This window comes from Protopterus annectens, chromosome 1.part0 (assembly GCF_019279795.1).
Source record: "Protopterus annectens isolate FY-2018-M chromosome 1.part0, PAN1.0, whole genome shotgun sequence".
In the NCBI taxonomy this organism is placed as follows: Eukaryota; Metazoa; Chordata; order Ceratodontiformes; family Protopteridae; genus Protopterus; species Protopterus annectens.
This window is the reverse complement of record NC_056725.1, coordinates 1,654,389,213-1,654,409,223: the sequence shown is the minus strand read 5'-3', so window position 1 is coordinate 1,654,409,223 and position 20,011 is coordinate 1,654,389,213.

The following is a 20,011-nucleotide window of genomic DNA, read 5'->3' as shown; positions in this document are numbered from 1 at the left end:
ATTCTCAATATAGGTGTACTGGGTTTTATTTTTAGTTCTATCAAATACACTGTCATATTGCATACCTTGCAGGTACACTGCATTGCAAAGTTAACTGGATGTAGCTGATGTGCATGTTATAATGGGCATGACTTGTCTGTGTATGTTGTTGTGAGTTTGGCTGTTACACATGGGAGCATAGATGTGAAGATGAGGGACTTGTAATGCAGTTGTGGATCCTCATCTGTATGAGTCTGTGTGGATTACCATACATAATAGTACAGGTAGTAATGTACTGCTGTTGTTTTACTTCTCACAGGTGACCGGGGGGGGGGGTTGGAGTCTGTCCCCCTCACCACCTGATATCAGTGTCTCAGTGCTGCTGATGGTGGTCATATTGTGGCACAGATGGGGTTGTCAGTGGCTGAATCTGTCCCAGAGGTTGACATCCCTCTTCTGCCCCCCATTTTCACTGCACACAGTCAGTATGCCCACACATACCCAGTCCCTAGAAGCCATAGATGTTGGACAGTCAGAGGGTGGCAACATTGAACTGGGCAGTGTGACAACTATGGCATCAGTGAGTGTAGACACTGGCCATAGCCAAAGAGCTGGCAAGGTCCCATACAGGCAGATTGACAGGGGTGCTCATAGGAGGACTACTGTCCATCCACCATCTGTTGCAGGTGTCACATCGCGGATCACTTGCCGCATGTTTTGGTCCATCATGGAGGCACAGGTACACTCTGAATGCAACACCAGATGGATGCTTAGGGTTATGGATGCAACACAGTCTGACATCTGTGACTGCCTACAACACAGTGGGGACACCCATGATTGGTTCCCTGCTGTTGTGGATAGATGGTGGGCTGAGACAGTTCTGTCTTTGACCATATAATGTCTGTGCTGGAACATCTGGTTGGAGTTGGTCAATCGGAAACATGGACGAAGGTCAGCAACAACATCTACTGGGAATCCACATGGCTGTGCATAGTCATGCTCCCTCAGTGGCTGTACCTACAATGCTACAGAGGGAAGTGTGCTAACCACACCAGGACATGGCAGGCCATGGGCACATGATCCTGTGCAGTCCTGTGTGGGATACAGCCCCAGCATTTTGCAGTCACCGTTAGGTACTAGCACCGCATCTGACTTCAGGCATGGTGGTGCCAGTGCTACTCCTGGCAGAGCCAGGTCCCATGTTTGTGCCTGGACATGGTGAACTGTCCACTCTACCATGTACAGTCCACAGCTGTCCAACATACACATGTATGGGGCTAGCACTGGGCTTTACTGTGTGCATGCACACACTGAAACATCACTGTCACATGCAGGTCACCAACAGACACACAAGGCGCCTCTCCATGGCCCATCTAACCCACACCCTTTCCTGACTCATACACATTCTGTCACCTGTTTGGCGCAGCCTAGGCCTCTGGCACCCCCATACCACACCTTGTGCATGTGATGATACCTGTGCCACATCCCTGCCATCTGTGCAATCGATGCAAGGAAATGCAAATATGTGTCTGATGCACAAGGTGACTATATTACTTTACATGTACTTGTGTAGTGCAATATTGTTTTGCCATGGCACTTGTTGTGGGCCACTACAAGTAATGTTTGATGGCACATGTCATGACTACACATCAAACTGTGTAAGAGCAGATAACCTCAGCATTCCAGGGTATGTGGGGACATTTGTACTTCCCCACACATATCTATATAAATGTGTATTCTTTGGTGTGCATATAAATGTGTATGACAAGGATGTCTCATTAACTGTGGTTGTGTGTGTACATTATATAAATGTGTTATGTAGATATATGTGGACAGTCTATGTATCATTGTACTTTATATAGCTATCTATATATCTTATCATATATATATATATATATATATATATATATATATATATATATATATATATATATATACATATACACACACACACACACACACACATATATATATATATATATATATATATATATATTTATATATATATATATATATGTGCCACATACTGATAGATACACTAATCAAGCATGAGGGGGATAGGGAGGGACAGATATGTATACATAGCTGTATGTATGTACAGACATATTTCCATATAGCAGGTCTTTGGGCGGAAGAGGCAACAGACATCTGCTCAAGTTAGCCAAGTGTAAAAGCATGCCCAGTGTGACTATCAGTAATTGCAATGTGACTTCAAGCCAGAGCTACCTCTACTCCAGTCCAGGAGTATGTGTTCTGCAGGGCATTGGCTGCTGCACCTGTTACCACAATACAGCACTTCTCTGATATTTTCCATGCCATTTCCCGGCTGTTTGCTGACCTTGATATGTGACTCATTCCTCTCCACTGTAAAGAGCTTCACAGAATGTCCATATTTTTGCCTCATATTTTTGGACCATTTTACATAACATTGTAGTTTTCTGACAAATTAGTGGGAAGGCATTGAAGATTAAGGTTAATAAATAATGACAGACATTTGACTTTCAGACTCCTTACACATAAGGGGATTCATGCTAAGCAAGACTTGTTATTCTATCAACTTTCTACATTTGTAAGAGCAATATTTATAACTTGTCCCTATTTGTCAGCCTTTGTCCCACTTTTATTCATGGCTTTGGCTAGATTTCTTGCTCTAAGAGGTTGAGAGGTATGACGTGACTGGGGAAAATGATGTACCTAACACCACACACAGGGTGACAGTCTGCATACCTCTCCTTGTACATGTTTTTGCAGAATGTCCAGCATTTCACCCCATATGTCTGCTCTGTTCCTCATACATTTGTGCTTTTCCAGTAATATACTGTAAAATGCAGTCAATTAATTGTAATTACTGAGACATTTAAGTGATAACCTTTACACCCTGCAGCTAATCTGACCTGTTGCAAACTGCTGTTATACTAGCCACCTTCTAGGTTACTCAGACCATGTATAATGTCCATCTGTAGGTTTGGCCCTTTGTCCCCCATTCACTCTGGTTTTGTCCAGCTTTCTTGCGGTAACAGATCAAGGGGTTATGACAGTCTGTGGGAATACGACTACCTCAAATGCAAAAGATGTGACTATTGACAGATTCAAACCGTCAACACCATCAACCATGCTAATGTCCCTGCATACTGAGCTACACAGGCTGTCAGACAGGGATGTGTCATTCATCACACAATCAACAGCATAGAGACATACATTATCACCCCTGCATTACTTGAGACACAGAACGTGTGTCCAGATTTTATGTCACAGCCCTGGAGTTGGGTGGTCTGCTGATAGATCATTGCAGATATACTGCTACAGCAGTTGTATGGCTACATTAATGATTTGGGAGTGATGTACAACCAGTCCATGCTCTAATGACATACATAGTCATGCGACTGTTCTGTGACCCTACTGTTTGGCATCTCCACTGAATAATGTAGTGGGGTTTCCAGCCATGTGGCCTAGTGAATATTATGGGGCACATACTATTGTACGGAGGACCTCTTGTCCCAAGTGGCTGTTAGATCTCTGTAAGTAGCCCACTATATTCCCTTGCATATTTGTGGCAGGTCCATACATATTTTATCATATTCTAGTATCCCTTACAAGTAGTGATTAGTTGTGTGACTTACCTTGCAAATGCAGCAGGTGACAGACCTGTAGTTCAGGGCTGACTGTGTCTGATGCACCCAGTCCACAGCCAATACATGGTGAGGTACAGGTTGTGTAGGCTGGCTGGCATCATTTTTACTAATATGTATGCGAGATGGAGTAAGGTGTCAGTCCCTAGGGCCCTAGGTTATCAGTGCATTTGCTATTTGTCTCTTGGCTAAGGCCAGGGCATACTGTGTATGTCTACAGGGACAACCTCAGGGCTTTTCTCCTTGGAATTCCCCTGTGGATGTGGCTGTGGTGACCTAGGCACTGGTGCGGGGCTGTGTATCCTTTCCTTTCATTGATCCTGCTGAAGCTATTTACACAGGGGCATATTGTGTAGCATGGCACATACTGTGAACTTGTGTGCACACATGGCTGGAGAGTACTGCAGAGCTCCACCAGATATATCAAGGCACTGGAACCATGACTTCAGCAGCCCAAACACACGCACTATGATATTCCTAGTTTGTGTGTGTGTGCCTCAGTTTGGCATTCTTTGGTGGGTGGGTGTGCATTTCTGATGGGTGTCATCATTCACCATTCCAGTGCGTAGCCAGCATCCCCCAGTAAATGTTTGTGAGGTATGTCCTCCCTAGCAAACATCTGGTACAGCTGTGATGCAGCCAGATATGGGAGTCGTGATAACTGCCAAGGCTCCCAGCACACACATTCATGACAGTGCCCTGGGCATTGCACATGACCTGGCAGTTGATGGAGTGGTACCCCTTGTGGTTGATGTAGATTCTACCTTCCTCACTGGGTGGTGCCTTGAGTACAATCTATGGTACCCATTACCTCAGGGTAATGTGCTACATGGTAGATATGTTGCATACTGCTGGCCCTCACCTCAGAGGTGAGGGGAAAATAAATGTGCTCACTGGCATGTGGTAGCATGGCATCCAGGAACTGGTGGAGTACCCTGGGTGCTGATGTCTGTGAGTCTCCCATCATGTCCCCAGATGGTATTTGGAATATACCTATAGCTAGTATCCTAAGAGATACACACATCTTTGTTTCTGCTGGGATGGGTTCCCCTCTGTTGGCTCTGGGTCTGAGTTGAGGTTGGCAGTGCTCAGTGAGTTCTTGTAACATGTCCCTGTCCACCCTGTAGTGTTCTACAGTCTCCAGCTCATGTAGTCCCTAGAAAGTTACCCTTGGCCTGAACACTCTTCTCCTTCTCAGTCTAGGCCTATGGTCAGCAGCAGCAGAAGCACTGAGCTCAGCATCTAGTATATATATATATATATATATATATATATATATATATATATATATATATATATATATATATATATATATATATATATATATATATATATATATATATATATATATATATATCAGACCTGCAGCAGCCCCTAGCATTTCTTCAGTTAAAAGTCCCAAGTCTGTACTCCACACTGGTGCAGAGTATGGGGATGAAATCAGATTGTAGAGTTTCTGCAGCCTTTATAGTGCTCTGCTGTAGGTGCAGCCTTTGTGATTGGTTACCTGTGAGGAATATTAACTGAACTGTAAGTTAGTCAGTATTTGCTGAATTTTGTTATTTGCTAGTAATTACAGGTGTGGGGGTAGCCACATTCTTTGATTTCCTGCCCTTGCCTATTAAAGTGGTACAGTGTGAAATATTTTCTGCTTAAAAACCTCAGCTTTGGCCGGCTAAGAACTAGCTGTATTCAACTGGACGTATAGGAGAATTTAAGTACCTTTATCTGCACTTTTCTTTTCAAAAAATACAGTATTTAAATTGATTTTAACTGTGTTGCAGGAATATTAACTGAACTGGAAGTCAGTCAGTGTTTGCTGAATTTTGTTATTTGCTAGTAATTACAGGTGTGGGGGTAGCCACATTCTTTGATTTCCTGTCCTTGCCTATTTAAGTGGTACAGTGTGAAATATTTTCTGCTTAAAAACCTCAGTTTTGGCCGGCTAAGAACTAGCTGTATTCAACTGGACGTATAAGAGAATTTAAGTACCTTTATCTGCATTTTTTTTTAAATACAGTATTTAAATTGATTTTAACTGTGCTGCAGGAATATTAACTGAACTGGAAGTTAGTCAGTGTTTGCTGAATTTTGTTATTTGCTAGTAATTAGAGGTGTGGGGGTAGCCACATTCTTTGATTTCCTGTCCTCGCATATTTAAGTGGTACAGTGTGAAATATTTTCTGCTTAAAAACCTCAGCTTTGGCCGGCTAAGAACTAGCTGTATTCAACTGGACGTATAAGATAATTTAAGTACCTTTATCTGCACTTTTTTTTTCAAAAAATACAGTATTTAAATTGATTTTAACTGTGTTGCAGGAATATTAACTGAACTGGAAGTTAGTCAGTGTTTGCTGAATTGTGTTATTTGCTAGTAATTACAGGTGTGGGGGTAGCCACATTCTTTGATTTCCTGTCCTTGCCTATTTAAGTGGTACAGTGTGAAATATTTTCTGCTTAAAAACCTCAGCTTTGGTCTGCTAAGAACTAGCTGTATTCAAATGGACATATAAGAGAATTTAAGTATCTTTATCTGCACTTTTTTTAAAAAAAAATACAGTATTTAAATTGATTTTAACTGTGTTGCAGGAATATTAACTGAACTGGAAGTTAGTCAGTGTTTGCTGAATTTTGTTATTTGCTAGTAATTACAGGTGTGGGGGTAGCCACATTCTTTGATTTCCTGTCCTTGCCTATTTAAGTGGTACAGTGTGAAATATTTTCTGCTTAAAAACCTCAGCTTTGGCCGGCTAAGTACTAGCTGTATTCAACTGGACGTATAAGAGAATTTAAGTACCTTTATCTGCACTTTTTTTTCAAAAATACAGTATTTAAATTGATTTTAACCGTGTTGCAGGAATATTAACTGAACTGGAAGTTTTGACTCTGCTCTTCAGTTAGTCCCATCCACCCTCCTGTTTTTGTTTTGGTGTTAATCTTAGTGGCCTTGAAACTGCCCGCCCCTCTTGTAAATTTGTGTTTGGATACTTCTTCTGGGCCCATCTCATTTGTTCACTCAACTGAGTGCAGTGAGATCATATTCTGATTTCAGGCACTCCTACTGTGTACAAAGAGAGCATCTGGGAACAGAAAAAAAAAAGCTTGTTTCCTGCCTTTCCTGTTAAGTGGTATAGACTATTTGTAGGCTTCTGAGCCCCCAAGCCCTTCTGTGTTGGAGGGAAGCCTTCTAGCTTAGTTTTTTTTTCTTATAACTAGCCAGTTTTCTAGTTTCAGCACTCAAATCTGTTTCTTTGATCTCAGCACTTGTTCAGAAAAAAAAATTCATCTCCTTTTACTGTACTTGTGTTTCTACCTACTTTATTTTACTTTTGCATCATCTTAAAAGTACTCAATTGTATTTATTACTGCTTGGTGTAACTCATTCTAAGCCTTTTGGTTTAAACACTTGGGCTTCGGACCAATTGTTTTGCACTGAGAGGGTTTCTGGTCTGCACTGTAGTGGCAGAACAGGTAGCTTACATCCTTCTAGGTTGGGAACTGCTGATTGAGGGCTCAGTGTCTGTTATTCTAAAAGTGTATTAATTCTGGTTTAAGCACTTGGGCTTTCAGGCCAGTTATTTTACATTAAGAGGGTTCGTGGTCTGCATTCTTGTGGGAGGAGAGGCTGGACTCTGCCCTTCTGAGCTGGGAATTTCTGGTTAAAGGGTTATAGTGCATGCATATCTGAACTGCTTCTTACTGAAGTTGGTGCGCCTTGTTTGCTGTGGCATAGACTGGATTCAGGCCTGCTGAATCTAGCTTTGTTTGTGTAACTTGAGCACTAATCCAGGCATTCTCTAAAGTATTCAATTGCATTTATTACTGCTTGGTAGTAACTTGATTAAAGTGTAGCTATCATTCTAAGTCTTTTGGATTAAGCACTTGGGCTTCAGACCAGTTGTTTTACATTAGGAAGGTTTGTGGCATGCACTGTGATGGCAGGACAGGTAGCTTTCATCCTTCTAAGCTGGAAACTGCTGATTGAGAGCCCAGTGTCTGTTATTCTTAAAGTGTATTAGTTCTGGTTTAAGCACTTGGGCTTCAGGCCAGTTATTTTACATTAAGAAGGTTTGTGGTCTGCACTCTTGTGGGAGAAGAGGCTGGACTCTGCCCTTCTGAGCTGGGAATTTCTGGTTAAAGGTTTATAGTGCCTGAATATTTGAACTGTATCTTACTGAAATTGGTAAACCTTGTTTGCTGTAGCATAGACTATATCCAGGCCTGCTGAATCTAGCTTTGTTTATATGCTTGTTATTTGTTTGCTTGTTATTTCCCAGGAACGCTAATTCCACCTAATACGCGGCTTCTCAGCACTTCTGTGGATCACTAGTGATATCTGCATTGCTTACTGTACTTATTTCCTTGTTTCACTTGAAAGAAAGTTACTGTTTGTCGTTTTTGCATTTGTTACCTGTAACACATTGCACTTAAGTTACCTGGCATTTGCTCACTAAAGCAATTACATAAGTCATCACTAAAAATTAAAAGCACTACACCCTCACTCCCCACTGGCCCTTGTTTTCAATTATAAAGGAATTCCCAATATTATTCTAACATGTCCAAAGGTCAGTTGTCAATCTCCTCTCCGGTCCAGCTGGTGAATCAGGGAATCTTGAGGCAATGTTACAACTGCCTCATGTACATAGACAACCCTCTCCTCCTCCCAACAAATTCCAACACATGTGAGAGATGCAACCATATAGCCAAACTGGAGGCTAAGCTCTCTCAACTCAGTACTGGCATAACCAGTCAGGAGGAGAAGGAAACCACACTCACTACAATTCCAGTCTCACATAGACCTACCACGACAGCAAACCAAACACATAATCACACAAAAACATACTCAGAGGCTCTAAATAAAGATCTGCATAAGCAGCAGAGACCTCCAAAGCAGACACCCAAGCAACCGCTACCCCAAAGCAAAACACGTGCAACACATATCTCACAAAGCCAGTGTGCCAAACAGTCATAGCCCTTAAGACTAAACAACACACCTGATACACTTGTAATAGGTGACTCTATCGTCAGGCACACTGACGTCCCACTCACCAGGCTGAACAAGGAGAGGATCACGGTGAGCAGCCTGTCAGGCGCTAGGATCCGCCACATAACACAAGCACTCAGGTCACTCCAAGGCAAGTACAAATATGACTCAGTCATTGTCCATGCTGGTGTGAATGACCTGAGATGTACCTCCCTGGACTACATGAAAAGAGACATAGAGGAGCTCTCTGAGCATGTAGCCCAGGCCGGTATGAACCTGACCTTGAGTAGCATCTTACCCTCACCAAGAATGATGCCACAATATGAAGACAAGATGATCAATTTCAACAATTGGCTTAAGTACTGGTGTCATTCAAAGGGGATCCAATGCCTGTCAGCTTGGGATGATATGCTCGACAAGCCACGATGCTTCACTAGGGACGGCTTGCACCTGTCACCCCTGGGCTTTCAGATATTGGCAGAGGCTCTTGCTACCCCCATAGTGCCTTTTTTAGGCAAGGCTCAAAAGACAAACCGACCTCCATAGGTATCACAAGCGATAAGAAACTAAGAGTAATGCTACTCAATGCCAGAAGTCTAAACCTCAAGATGCACGCACTCGAAACTCTCCTTAGCATGGAGAACATCGATATCTGTGCAGTAACAGAAACCTGGTTCAGGGCTCCCGAGAGCACCCCAGCACTACCAGGTTATACCTCATACCATGCTTTTCGGCCACAAAACTTGGACTGAACCACAAAAGGAGGGGGAGTATCGATATTCATCAAAGATACCCACACCTCCAGGTTGGTGGCAAAGCACGAAACATCAGAGACTATCCATGTGCAACTAACAGTGGGTAAAACTGCCTTCCAGTTTATAGCCTGCTACGGACCACCCTCCCAAACCCAGGAACCCCACTCAGCCTTCCTGAGAACACTGGAAAATATGAAGGTCTCTCCAAACACCATTATATTGGGTGACTTCAACTACCCAAACATAGACTGGGAGCATTACTCTAGCTCCAACGCCCTAGCCCAAAGGTTCCTAGAATTTATAAACTCAAATGCTATGGAACAACTTGTTACCACTCCCACAAGAGGGGAAAACATATTGGACCTGATCATCACCAACATGGGGACTCTATGCTCCAGACCAGAAGTGTATCCCTCACTGGTAAGATCAGACCATAAACTAATCTCACTGGATATTCACATCCAGACCCCACCCCCTGCCCAGAAAACCACAGTGAAAAACTTCTCTAAAGCAAATTTCACACGCCTCAAAACCGAGGTGGAATCCTTCAAAGCCCCCGGGCCTGTGGAAAATACGGCCCAGACAGCAAAATCCTTTATAAATGCATTCTATGAACATCTTCAGGAATGCATGGATCATGCGATCCCAAATAAAACCAAGACCCAATCCTCCAAAGGCAAACGTCCTGTCTGGTGGACCCCAGCCATAAACAAACTATACAACAGAAGGAGGAAGCTACTAAATGGTAGAGCAAAATCCCAAAAAGGGAAGGCATCACTGATCAGTATTAGCAAAAAACTATGGGCACTCATAAAATTGTCTAAGGCCAGCTTCGAGAGAAAAATTGCACAGGACACTAAGGATAATCACAAGGCTTTCTTTAGTTATGTTAGGAACCTGGGTGGTAATTCCCAGATATGCTCAAAATTAGTCCAAAATGACAAAAAATACACTGAACCCACAGACATTGCCAACATCCTAGCTGACAGGTTCAGCGCAAACTCCCCCCCCCCTCCACACCAAACAGGCAAATATCTATCCCAGCAGAGTGCTGCCCCCCTGACATCTCAGATGCTCAGGTAAGAGCCGCCCTGTCCAAAGCAAAAACACAGCATCAATGGGACCAGACGGTGTCCCGGGCTGCGTCCTACATGAACTCCAAGAAGAGCTAAACCCAAACATAAAACTACTGTTCAATCTCAGCCTTACTACAGGATATGTGCCCAAAGAGTGGCGTACAGCAACAGTGGTCCCTCTCCATAAAGGTGGTGCCTCAACGGATCCTGGAAACTATCGCCCCATAAGCCTGACTAGCTTGGTCTGCAAAGCTATGGAAAGGATCATCATGGACCTCATAAATAAAGATATTGGGGACCTACAGACACTGGATCCTACCCAGTTCGGCTTTGTTAAGGGCAGATCCTGCCTCTTAAACCTGGTTGATTTCTTTGAAACAGTCACCAAGGCCATTGACGAGGGGAAGGTGGTCCACACAGCCTACCTGGACCTCGCAAAAGCCTTCAATACAATACCCCACTCGGGCATTATAGATAAGCTCACCAGCTTAAATATAAACCCCTATGTCACTAGATGGATTGCAAACTGGCTCAAGGACAGAACCCACATGGTTAGAATTGCTGGAGCCATGTCAGACTCTAAACCAGTTACAAGTGGTGTCCCACAAGGCTCAGTCCTGGGACCTCTCTTGTTCGGTTTATATTTCTCGGAGGTACAGGCCAACACGGAAGGACTGTGGCTGACCAAGTTCGCAGATGACTGCAAACTGGACGCCATAATCGACTCTCCAGCCAACACAAGCATCCTTCAAAAGGGCCTCATAGAAACAGACAACTGGTGCCAGAGCCATGGCCTCAAGCTAAATGCCAAAAAGTGTATAGTCATCCCCTTTGGCAAAAACAAAGTGCCCACAAATTACCACATAGGTGGTAATCCATTAAGTACAGAAGAAGTCATTAGGGACCTGGGGACCCAAGTTGATAGCAATCTCTCATTTGACAACCATGTGGCCAAAGTGGTTAGAAAAACATTTTATATAGCCCACCTAATCATGAAGGGATTCACATCTAGATCAGGGGAGGTCATCGTGCTCATCCCTCTTCAGGCCGATAATTGAGTACAATGCCCCTTTTGGGATGTACCTTACCAGACACCTGCAGCAACTGGAAAGACCCCAAAAGTACCTCACCAAGAGGATCAAAGGGCTCAAACAGATGCCATATGCTGCTCGGTTAAAGAAACTCCAGCTCTACTCAGTGGCATACCGCCTGTTCAGAGGCGATCTGTGCCTGACGTATAAAGCCATGTCCAACCCGGAATTAATGGACATGCTGCACCTCAGAAAATCCAAATCCCATCGAGCTACGCGCTCGAGAGACTTGCACCTTAGCACTGAAATAAATAGGACATGCTGGAGGGACAGATTCATAACCCAGAGGCTCCCTTCACTCTGGAATAAAATCCCAGTCCAGGTTAGGCAGAGTCCCTCATTGACTCTCTTCAAGAGGAATCTTGATGAGTGGATGGGAGATCGTAGGTTTACCCCGGGTATCACTTCTGTGTCACTGTTAGACAGAGGCACAGTATACTAACCTCGAAAAAGGGCATAGCAAAATAAATTTAAAATGGGTGGCGAAAGCCAAACACATTCTGGCTAGGCTTATAAATGCCCTAGGGCAGATAGCCTAGTATGAACCTATGAACCTATGAACCTATGCATTATACCTGCCAAGTGCATCATTAAGGATTGTTAATGGCCCTAGTTCAAGTGTTACAGGGGTCATCAGTAATTACGATATCATTGTCTTTCTCTGCCAATTTTTTTTTTCACAGCCTTCCTCACTCAGCACTGCTGTGTGCCACACAAACACATGCAGCGAAGGTAAACAATGCTCGGCAGTCATTGTACATGCCCCCATGAAAGGTCAGCATGGCATCGCATCATGCAAGCACACTCAAACCTACTGAAACACATGCCCTGGAGGTAAACAAGTTTAGCAGAAACTGTACACACTCCCTTGCTGAGCACAATGGTGAACCACACAATCAGGCACCGCTGTCCTCCAATGAGCTTAAAAGGATGTGGATACACCTCCTTTTGATGTCAACAATCTCTTATGTGGACACCAACATGGTTCTCTGCTTACACAAATGGGATCTGCGGACACGGATACCCATTTGTGCTATTCAGTAAACCCAGATCATTTGCGTAGAGATCTGCGCACACATCTGGGAACTACATGGTTTTAGGCCCTGCCTCATTAGTAACCACAGAAGTCTACCATTGTACATACTCCACATAGAATCCTATAATCCATTAATATCACATACTACTAATTTTCATTTTTACACTTCTTACATTTTTTTTTCTTAACAGCATGTTTATATACTGCAGTGCGCCATGCAAACATAATCTGATTATTAAAAAAATATATATTTTAAATTATTTTATATTAGGTTTTGGACACTTTTAATCGCAAACATCAGCATTGTACATGATAAGGGATTATGCTGTTGTAGGCAGGAAGTGAGTGATAGCAACTGATTATTGCCATCTCTCAGGACTCAGTTCTGTGTTTGAGTTTTGTCTGTGATTCTTTCTGTGTAGAGTCTGCATATAGGCCCTCTCAATGTGTGGGTTTTATCCAGGTGCTCTGGTTTCTACCCTTAGATGTGTAAAGCTTGCCTGTGGGCACATGCATTTTTCTTTCATCTCAATATTAACATCAGAAGGGGTACACAGAAGTTAATTATCTTTTTGGAGTTGTTGGCAGGCAACTTTGCCATATAGGATTTATATGCCTTTGCAACTACTTATCTTAGTTTACTGGGAATTAGTATTTTGTCAAATTTAAACATTAAGCTTTAGACACACCTTATTTTTCCTTAAAAGAAAAACTTTCCCTGCTTGTGATTTTTACTCAAGCTGTAACTGAATCAAAAGATTATTAAAAATTTAGTTGCACCTGAAAGAATCTATAATCTAGAACCCTATAACTTCTGAAGACCTAGCAGCCTCCAGGCCCACAGCTTAATTCAGTTTTGGCCAATTGGCGTGAATGAAAAGTATCAAGAAAAAACCTAAAAAGTAAAGCAAAGTATAAAAATAAATGAAAAGAAATAATCTATTTGGATGGCATAGGGCCATGATGGGGGAAGGAAAGAGGGAGGGAGGGGCACTGAGATGGTGCAAGAGGGTTCAGAGTACAATGGGAGGACAGGAGCTCCTTTGTCTAGGGTTTCATTTTACCTGAGGCTGGCCTTGTTGATTGCAAACATCTATATCTAAGGTATGTATAGTTCTTAAAGTGGCTGTAATGTGTGGGTATTAAGGCAGTGTGTGGATGAAAGTGACTAGCCACATCTGCTGTTTGATCAGAGGTGATAATCATTAACCTGTTGTAAAAAAAAAAAACATACCATTCCAACTAGCCTCACAAATTTGTTTACTTCCTGCAGCTCCCCCCTTGCTTTGAATGTCACTAATCACTGCTGAACAATACCTTTATAATTTTGGAATTTTTCTACTAGTCAAAGTCCTTGTTTTATTTATTTATTCACATTTGTTTATAGAGAAAGTTCATCTGGATCCAAGAGTCCCTTTTCAGCAGAAGATGGGGAGAAACACTCTACAGTAATAAGATAAGCACATTACAATGCAATATAACAGAGTCAGGAACTTAAAAGAACAGCATGGAGCAAAAATTGCAATTCAGTCCAGGTGCAGTACAAAGATTAGAAAGACTGGTGAAACAACAGGTAAAATCATTGCTTAGTAAATACTATGCATTATACATAATGCATTGAGTTTTTCTGCTAGAGATAAGTGGTATATAAGGATTATGAAAAGTTAGAAGAGGTGCAGTGCAGAAGGAAAGACAGGGAAAATGAAGCAGCATTATAACATGATGAAGATAGTTTACTTGGTAGTTAGTGTTAAAGAGAAAGAATGAAGTCCTCATAGTGCTAATCTTAACAGATGGGAAGGTTGTTAAGTGATAGAAATTAGGTGGAAATTTTCAGTGATAGACGTCATGTGGAGATAGGACAAGGGGTTAGTCTGGGGTAGACAGGAGCAGAGCCAGCTGTTAGCCAGATGATGTTTTAGATGTGTCTTAAAGGATTTAGGCTTTGTAGTTTCTCATAAAGAAAGAGAGAAATATTGAATTCCAAGTCTTGGAAATTTGGTATGAAAACAGAGCATCAACAGCGGTATTGTCAGATTTCACAAGGGCAAATACTAGTCCATCCCATGAGCACAATTCCCTTTTGGAGTGAAGTAGCAGGCAATGACAAGTCCTGTAGCAATGGTTAGCTGAAAATTTGGCTACTTTGTTGTAATATTGCTCCAATTTCTATTGGGTGGAGGTTTGTAGGTTAGTAAGGATTGGTGCAGCATACCAAAGGCAGGGTAGTAGAAAAGTTGTGGCTATGTGTTTCCTTGTGTTATCATTAAAGCTGGGTTTGATCTAGCAAAGGAAATTCAGTTTTGATGAGGTTTACTGATATCTTGGGATGTGTGTAAATCACATTTCATATTTTCATCTCTTATAACTCCCAGCAGCTTGGTGTGGAGCAAGTGTTCAATTGTGATTTTGTCAGATGAGAGTATTGTAAAAGTAGATTTATGGTTAGTTAGTTGTTTGAGGAGAAATAATATTGTTTTGTTTTTCTTGAGGTTTAGGAGAAGCTGAGAGTTGCTTAACCAGTTTTCAATGGAAGAGAAAGAGGGCTGTGTTAAATTTTGAAGTTGTTCAATATTGTTAGACCTGCAGATGAGAGTAGAATCATCAACACTAGCATGTTTAGCAGCTGTGTGTTGGTAGTTAGTAAAAGGGGTGAATAACAAAGCTCCTAGTATTGATCCCTGAGGAAACCCAACAGATATAAAGGTAGAGTAATTGTCTTTCCATTTAACTTCATACCTTTAATAGCAAACTCCCAGGCACAATATTCTCCATAAGTAGTACAATAAAAATTATATTATTGGAAGATATTAATAACTAAAACCCAGTTGTTGTTGTTGTCTTTTGGCTTTTCCCGGTTAGGGGTCGCCACAGCGGAACTCTGGTCCACTAATGATTGGCAGTAGATTTTCACAAATGCTGAGGTGCCAGCTCGACGTTCAACCTTCAACGAAGGCACGCCCATTTGCGCATGTCTTTCTAATGCCCATCCAACCGTGGGGAGGACATGCAGACTCCACACAGAAGGTAACTAAAACCCAGTAATAACCCAAAATCTCTTCCAATAAACTCCAAGAGTAGCTTTTTCAATAGACAGTAGAGTCCTACAACCACCCAAGATGAGCTATGACCCCCTGAACCATTGTAAATTTATTTTATTATTGTATTAAATATAATCCAAGGATCAATATACACTAAGGAAAAAGGACTAGCTTCAGTACATCCATCTGGGTTACTACCCTCAACTGTTTACATCAAAACATATATATATATATATATATATATATATATAAAATTAATACATATTTTTTTTATGGTACAGGGCATCAAGTAGAGATTCTCTTAAATGATATGGAAAGACAAATTTAATAGAGAAATCCAGCTCGAAGGATTCACTGCCCATGGACATGTTGTAGTGGTCCTCTCAACTTACTTGGCTGGCTTCTTTTCCCTTTGGAAATCTTGGACAATCATGGAATAAGACGCAATTAACAACATGACAACCTGGACCTTACCTCATCATATAGCCAGAAGCCTTGCACTTTGTGTAGGGCAATAAAAAGTAAACTATCATTATCATTATGTTTTTTCTTGCATTTCTGATTTTTTTATGTATTTTCTTGGGCTTTTCTTTTTGAGATCTGGTCTGAGTACTTCTTTTCCTGGTACTGACACTTGATAGAAAGAACTAAAAACAGTATCCAAACACTTCATACACTTCTAAAAAAACCTTCATCAGATAAATTTATTCTATCACAACATAATTCCACAATGTCACAAGACAGGGCTTCATATTACATTTACCTCATCTCATTATCTCATTATATTACACCTTCCCTCCTTTTTTTCTTTTTCTGTCTCCATTCTTAAGTTGACCTGTCTTATTCTCATTTAATTTCACAAATCTTTTTCTCAAAATACTAAGTCTCTGACAATCTCTCTGTTATGTACAACACTGATGTTTCTTTTCCCCCCTAAATGAGCCTGTACATATTTTCTGTAATGCATGCCATTGCCGAACTGTTTAGGCTTTTATCGTTGCATTTTTGACTGGTAGTTGCAGATCATGGGCAGAGCCTGAAAATTGTCTTCTAAAGGCGGCACTCTACCCTGGTCAACAAATGGTTAAATAAATAAAAATTTCCATATCCAGGGAACTGTTCTTGTCTACTTAAGTCTGTACTGAATCTTTTTTATGACACCACTGCAAGATGATTCAGTAAGCGGTAATTTCATTTTTCATGCCTAGATTAAAATGCAGTTGAGTTCTGTTTGCCACATGGAGTGCTTGAATCCATGTTGTAGTATTGACATTGTAGTGTGATATGGTAGTTGTGTTGCAATCCTAAGGTGCTGCCTTTGATTGTGATGTTTACCTGGAGGTCATGACTGCTTGAGGTATTGGCAGGACAAGTGGAGGTAAATTATCCATGGTACATATCAAAAAGAGTAAAAGTGTTTTTACTAAAGAATTAGCAACTCCATACTTCATTTTCCCATTAGAGAACATCTTTATTTCAATGCTTTTTCAAAATATTTTACATAGAGTACCATGCTATTGCTAATGTCAGTATTCCACCAGTGTTCATTCTAAGAAACTGAACTGCAACAGCTAAACCATCCAAATTTTCCATAAAACATATAGCATGATTTTATCCTGAGATTTACGTAGCTTCCTATGCTCCTCATAAACAGTATGTGATACATATCTTTTGAACCTTGAACTCAAACCTGGATGCATGTATAAAGATTTTAATTTGGTCCATCATTTCTCAGTGAAGATTCTCTTACTGCTTAAGAAAATAATATTTCATACTTCTACATATTTTCTTATTATTTCAGCAACAAAACTTTATAAAAAAATGTGTCTTTTCACAGGTAACTTTTTATCATATAAACTACACAGACAGTCATATATTTGCATAACTTTTGATTAAGGTAATCATTTCTAAATACTGTCTTATAGCTGCTCATTCTGGGGGAATTATCATGTGCAGGTGTAAAAAGATTATAATGTCTTAACATTTCTTTTTCTATTTTTCCTTTATCACCACTTGATCAACTGCCACAACATCAGCTTGTTCAGCTGTATTCTCTTACGTCTTCCCAACTTTCCAAGCAGGACAAGTTATAAAAATATGAATCATCATATAGACCCCAAGTTCCTTCTTCCCTCCTGCATATTTGTTGTTAAATGTCTCATCCTGTCACCACATAAACTCTAAAACAATCCACATTAGCAATGATTAGTTCCTCTTGCTGCATGCGCACGTCTGGTTTATGAAGATATTTGCTTATTAGCCCTTCTTTATTGTATAGACCTTATTTCAAAAAGACAGTATTTAACAACTACTCTGTCCTCCTTTTTTATTCCATTTATATAAAGTTTACACTCTTATATCATTACAATGTCCATTACTCCAGACATGATACCCAGCCATCTCTACAACAGAAAACATTATACCATCCTTATCCATAACACATAAAAATCCTTTACACATTTACTTCTTCTTTCGGCTTTTTCCCGGTCAGGGGTCACCACAGCGGATCATCTACTTACTTGCAACCCTAACCTTCTCAAACTACTTTTCATTTCTGTGACACTCTTTACATCTTCTTCCTTTTTAACTATTAGATTCCTATTAAGACAGTATACATACACACACACACACACACACACACACACACACACACACACACACACACACACACACACACACACATTTTTAGCATGTATTAATAAATCTTGATCATGTTCTTATGGCTTTTCCTGGTTGTTTTTAATATATATATATATATATATATATATATATATATATAGATATATATATATATATATATATATATATATATATATATATATAAGTTTATTTGGAATTATATTAATTGTTTAACAAAACATGTTTTCTCTGCATTTATTTTAAATTTTACTAATCTTGAACATCATTCTACAAAAAAGTAAAAGAAAAAATATTAAACAATAATAAAAGAGTTGCTCATTTTTGAACATTTGAACTATAAGTATATCCCCACTTAAAACAATGACTTTCACGTTGCACATACTCCACAAGTTCCCCATTTCAAGAACTTCCTTTCCTAACCATGCATTATATATTCTAGATTCTACCCCCTCCTTTTTAACCTACTCAAGATACTGTTAAAAATCTCCATACTAGCTGGTAATTGCAAAACACTAATGGCTTATTTATTTAACACAGCTTCCTTTTTTTTGTAAGTAAAAGATTCATAATATGGAATATTCTTGCACCTGCCATTTGATATGTCAAAATCAACTACGAGAAGCTCTTCCTTCAGGAATTTTCTAAAGATTTAAATGTTAACATAACTTAAAAAAACATAATTTCCATTCAAGTGAACAATTTCTAATCGTAAACGTTGGACACTCGAAATGAAGCAAATGCTATCAGCCTGATTAAAGATAATGTGCATGCACAAATAAGACCAACTGCATAAGGTTTGCAGTTCTACTGTTTCAAGATTTTCATATACAAATAATTGACTAAATTATTACCTGTAGCCAACCTTGACAGGTGTATCCCTACCATTATCAACTTCCTATAAGGACTCAGCTTAGTAAAGCAAATATGTTACCTGCTTCATAGTGAATATTTCACCAATTGCAGACTGTCCATTGTCCAGCATAATATACATATGTCCTACAAATTTAATGACAGTATTCCTTGTTGTATAGACTGGAACCTAAAGGAACAACAATCAAGGATACACTTATAAAATGTCCTTTAATAATAATAATAGTAATAATAATAATAATAATAATAATAATAATAATAATAATAATAATATGAGATGTCCTTGCCTTGTAGGGTGGTAGCAAATCCTCCTTTCATGAACAAATGTAATAGCCACAATGCATGACAATATTTTAATTATATGCTAGCAGATAATATGAGCAACACATGGCTCCACCTAGGAAGTGGGTATTAAACAGTTAACTTTGCTCTTGGGAAATGCAAAGACTATACCAGTCAGCATCTACCAACAGCATTACTGCCTTCTGCATGATTTAATAATAATCCTGTTTGTTAAGCAGTTAATGCAGTCTTTTTTCAGGGGTGACTCAGGAGCATTTGCTGGCTAAGTGATTTGCTCTATGTCACACAGCAGGCAAACAAGGGCTGAATGATTTAGTCCCTATAACATACAGATTTTAGCTCACAGCTAAAACCTCTGCACCAGCTTCCAGAGTTACAGAAAGAGCACCACAAAACATCTTTAAGAATGCATAACCACAGACATCTTATGCAAGAAACATATACACTCAAATATTTGCAGCACACAGTCAACACATTACTGGTTGAAAGAAGGCCATACAGTGTGAACACTGAGTATAGTAATATACAACATATACTTAGACACCACAAAAAGCAAAAAATAAATAAATAAATGAACTGATAAATTAGTAATGTAGACTATTGAAGT